Below are 5,000 nucleotides of genomic sequence, written 5' to 3'. Positions count from 1 at the left end.
TTGTCCCCGAAAAAAGTGTCCCCATTTCGGTGTGCGCGTTTGAAAATTTGTTTCGCTCGCAGCGTCGCGGAGATGCGCGTGCGCGTGGCAACCTTGACACCCCCGTGTTCCCCTGGACCAGACCTTTCCAACGCCGCCTGAGTTAAGGTGCTACGACGTCCCTAAGTGGAGATGCCTCTAAATGAACACCTTTTCCCAACTTTGCACGTTTCCAGCTTGAGAGAAAAAGGGGCTTAAAATTCACAGTTATTCGCCCGAACGTGGGATTTCGCTGGGGACGGTTTCTAAGTTCAAGTTGGGACGGGGGGCACCGAGGTGAGTGGTGGTTGTCCCCGAAAAAGCCCTCCCCTTTTCCGTAGCCCCGTTTAAAGTTTTGTTTGGGCTCCTGTTCAGCGGGGAAGCGCGTGCGCGTGGCAACCTTGACACCCCCGTGTTCCCCTGGACCAGACCTTTCCAACGCCGCCTGAGTTAAGGTGCTACGACGTCCCTAAGTGGAGATGCCTCTAAATGAACACCTTTTCCCAACTTTGCACGTTTCCAGCTTGAGAGGAAAAGGGGCTTAAAATTCACAGTTATTCGCCCGAACGTGGGATTTGGCTGGGGACGGTTTCTATATTCAAGTTGGGATGGGGGGCACCGAGGTGAGTGGTGGTTGTCCCCGAAAAAGCCCTCCCCTTTTCCGTAGCCCCGTTTAAAGTTCTGTTTGGGCTCCTGTTCAGCGGGGAAGCGCGTGCGCGTGGCAAACTTGACACCCCCGTGTTCCCCTGGTCCAGACCTTTCTAACGCCGCCTGAGTCAAGGTGCTACGACGTCCCCAAGTGGGGATGCCTGTAGATGAGCACATTTTCCCAACTTTGAATGTAAGTTTCCAGTATCATTGAAAATGTGGCCTCAAACGAGCAGTTTTGCCCCCGAACGTGGGATTTGGCTGGGGACGGTTTCTATATTCAAGTTGGGATGGGGGGCACCGAGGTGAGTGGTGGTTGTCCCCGAAAAAGCCCTCCCCTTTTCCGTAGCCCCGTTTAAAGTTTTGTTTGGGCTCCTGTTCAGCGGGGATGCGCGTGCGCGTGGCAACCTTGACACGCCCGTGTTCCCCTGGACCAGACCTTTCTAACGCCGCCTGAGTTAAGGTGCTACGACGTCCCTAAGTGGAGATGCCTGTAAATGAACACCTTTTCCCAACTTTGCACGTTTCCAGCTTGAGAGGAAAAGGGGCTTAAAATTCACAGTTATTCGCCCGAACGTGGGATTTCGCTGGGGACGGTTTCTAAGTTCAAGTTGGGATGGGGGGCACCGAGGTGAGTGGTGGTTGTCCCCGAAAAAGCCCTCCCCTTTTCCGTAGCCCCGTTTAAAGTTTTGTTTGGGCTCCTGTTCAGCGGGGAAGCGCGTGCGCGTGGCAACCTTGACACGCCCGTGTTCCCCTGGACCAGACCTTTCTAACGCCGCCTGAGTTAAGGTGCTACGACGTCCCCAAGTGGGGATGCCTGTAAATGAACACCTTTTCCCAACTTTGAATGTAAGTTTCCAGTATCATTGAAAATGTGGCCTCAAACGTGCAGTTTTGCCCCCGAACGTGGGATTTGGCTGGGGACGGTTTCTAAATTCAAGTTGGGATGGGGGGCACCGAGGTGAGTGGTGGTTGTCCCCGAAAAAGCCCTCCCCTTTTCCGTAGCCCCGTTTAAAGTTTTGTTTGGGCTCCTGTTCAACGGGGATGCGCGTGCGCGTGGCAAACATGACACGCCCGTGTTCCCCTGGACCAGACCTTTCTAACGCCACCTGAGTTAAGGTGCTACGACGTCCCCAAGTGGGGATGCCTCTAAATGAAGCCAATTTCTCCTATTTGAATGCACTCTCCCAGCCCAGAGAGGCATGTGCCTTAAAATTCACAGTTATTCACCCGAACGTGGGATTTTGTTGAGGACGGTTTCTAAATTCAAGTTGGAACAGGGGGCACCGACGTGAGTGGTGTTTGTCCCCGAAAAAGCTCTCCCCTTTTCCGTAGCCCCGTTTAAAGTTTTGTTTGGGCTCCTGTTTAGCGGGGATGCGCGTGCGCGTGGCAACCTTGACACGCCCGTGTTCCCCTGGACCAGACCTTTCTAACGCCGCCTGAGTTAAGGTGCTACGACGTCCCTAAGTGGAGATGCCTGTAAATGAACACCTTTTCCCAACTTTGAATGTAAGTTTCCAGTATCATTGAAAATGTGGCCTCAAACGAGCAGTTTTGCCCCCGAACGTGGGATTTGGCTGGGGACGGTTTCTAAATTCAAGTTGGGATGGGGGGAACCGAGGTGAGTGGTGGTTGTCCCCGAAAAAGCCCTCCCCTTTTCCGTAGCCCCGTTTAAAGTTTTGTTTGGGCTCCTGTTCAGCGGGGATGCGCGTGCGCGTGGCAAACATGACACGCCCGTGTTCCCCTGGACCAGACCTTTCTAACGCCACCTGAGTTAAGGTGCTACGACGTCCCCAAGTGGGGATGCCTCTAAATGAAGCCAATTTCTCCTATTTGAATGCACTCTCCCAGCCCAGAGAGGCATGTGCCTTAAAATTCACAGTTATTCACCCGAACGTGGGATTTTGTTGAGGACGGTTTCTAAATTCAAGTTGGAACAGGGGGCACCGACGTGAGTGGTGTTTGTCCCCGAAAAAGCTCTCCCCTTTTCCGTAGCCCCGTTTAAAGTTTTGTTTGGGCTCCTGTTTAGCGGGGATGCGCGTGCGCGTGGCAACCTTGACACGCCCGTGTTCCCCTGGACCAGACCTTTCTAACGCCGCCTGAGTTAAGGTGCTACGACGTCCCTAAGTGGAGATGCCTGTAAATGAACACCTTTTCCCAACTTTGAATGTAAGTTTCCAGTATCATTGAAAATGTGGCCTCAAACGAGCAGTTTTGCCCCCGAACGTGGGATTTGGCTGGGGACGGTTTCTAAATTCAAGTTGGGATGGGGGGAACCGAGGTGAGTGGTGGTTGTCCCCGAAAAAGCCCTCCCCTTTTCCGTAGCCCCGTTTAAAGTTTTGTTTGGGCTCCTGTTCAGCGGGGATGCGCGTGCGCGTGGCAAACATGACACGCCCGTGTTCCCCTGGACCAGACCTTTCTAACGCCACCTGAGTTAAGGTGCTACGACGTCCCCAAGTGGGGATGCCTCTAAATGAAGCCAATTTCTCCTATTTGAATGCACTCTCCCAGCCCAGAGAGGCATGTGCCTTAAAATTCACAGTTATTCACCCGAACGTGGGATTTTGTTGAGGACGGTTTCTAAATTCAAGTTGGAACAGGGGGCACCGACGTGAGTGGTGTTTGTCCCCGAAAAAGCTCTCCCCTTTTCCGTAGCCCCGTTTAAAGTTTTGTTTGGGCTCCTGTTTAGCGGGGATGCGCGTGCGCGTGGCAACCTTGACACGCCCGTGTTCCCCTGGACCAGACCTTTCCAACGCCACCCGAGTCAAGGTGCTACGACGTCCCTAAGTGGGGATGCCTGTAGATGAGCACATTTTCCCAGCTTTGAATGTAAGTTTCCAGCATCATTGAAAATGTGGCCTCAAACGTGCAGTTTTGCGCCCGAACGTGGGATTTTGTTGAGGACGGTTTCTAAATTCAAGTTAGCATAAGGGGCACACGTGTGAGTTGTTATTTTCCCAGGATTGATGGTTTCCAATTCGGTAGCTCCGTTTAAAGTTTTGTTTTGGCCCCTGTTTAGCGGGGATGCGCGTGCGCGTGGCAAACTTGACACGCCCGTGTTCCCCTGGACCAGACCTTTCCAACGCCACCCGAGTCAAGGTGCTACGACGTCCCTAAGTGGGGATGCCTGTAGATGAGCACATTTTCCCAGCTTTGAATGTAAGTTTCCAGCATCATTGAAAATGTGGCCTCAAACGTGCAGTTTTGCGCCCGAACGTGGGATTTTGTTGAGGACGGTTTCTAAATTCAAGTTAGCATAAGGGGCACACGTGTGAGTTGTTATTTTCCCAGGATTGATGGTTTCCAATTCGGTAGCTCCGTTTAAAGTTTTGTTTTGGCCCCTGTTTAGCGGGGATGCGCGTGCGCGTGGCAAACTTGACACGCCCGTGTTCCCCTGGACCAGACCTTTCCAACGCCACCCGAGTTAAGGTGCTACGACGTCCCTAAGTGGAGATGCCTCTAAATGAAGCCAATTTCTCCTATTTGAATGCACTCTCCCAGCCCAGAGAGGCATGTGCCTTAAAATTCACAGTTATTCACCCGAACGTGGGATTTTGTTGAGGACGGTTTCTAAATTCAAGTTAGAATAAGGGGCACACGTGTGAGTTGTTATTTTCCCAGGATTGATGATTTCCAATTCGGTAGCTCCGTTTAAAGTTTTGTTTCGCTTCCCGTTTTCGTTGCGTAGCTCTGATTTGGCTGGGGATAGTTTTATACACTGCTTTAGAGTAAGACACATACGTGCGAGTTGTTTTCACATTGGAATTGACGATAGCCATTTCGGTGTTGACGTTTAACGTTTTCTTTCGCTTCCCGTTTCCGTTTTATCCAACCGATTTCGCTGGGGACAGTTTTGTTATTTAAGTTGGAGTGAGACGCAGCGACGTGCGTTGAAATTTCCGCCCTATCTGCGACGGTTCACGGTTGTAGCTCCGATTGAAGTTTTCTTTTGCTTCCCGTTTCGCGCACGCGCACGTGCGCGTTATTAGTCCCGGTTTTCCGTGTGCCCCCGGTTAATACCTTTCGAATGAGCCTATTTTGATCAAAATCCGTTGGGCGGAACCGAAAATGAGCTCGAAAAACGGTTTTCCCAGCTTCGCAGTGCATTTCCCAGCTTCTGACTTACAAGCGTAACATTGTCGCGGCCCCCAGTCCACCAGACAGCTACCATAGAGTATATAAGTCATCCTGGGAAAATGAATGGAAGTCAATGGCAGTATGACTTTACAGTGGTTTTGCCCATACTACACATATGGTGTATACACGGACCATGCACCATATGTGTCTCCCGCACACGGGTGAAAATGTATCCGCCTGAGAGGCACTCGGGGCGG

This window comes from Osmerus mordax, unplaced genomic scaffold, assembly GCF_038355195.1.
Source record: "Osmerus mordax isolate fOsmMor3 unplaced genomic scaffold, fOsmMor3.pri Scaffold_52, whole genome shotgun sequence".
Classification (NCBI taxonomy): domain Eukaryota; kingdom Metazoa; phylum Chordata; class Actinopteri; order Osmeriformes; family Osmeridae; genus Osmerus; species Osmerus mordax.
This window is presented reverse-complemented; position numbering follows the sequence as displayed.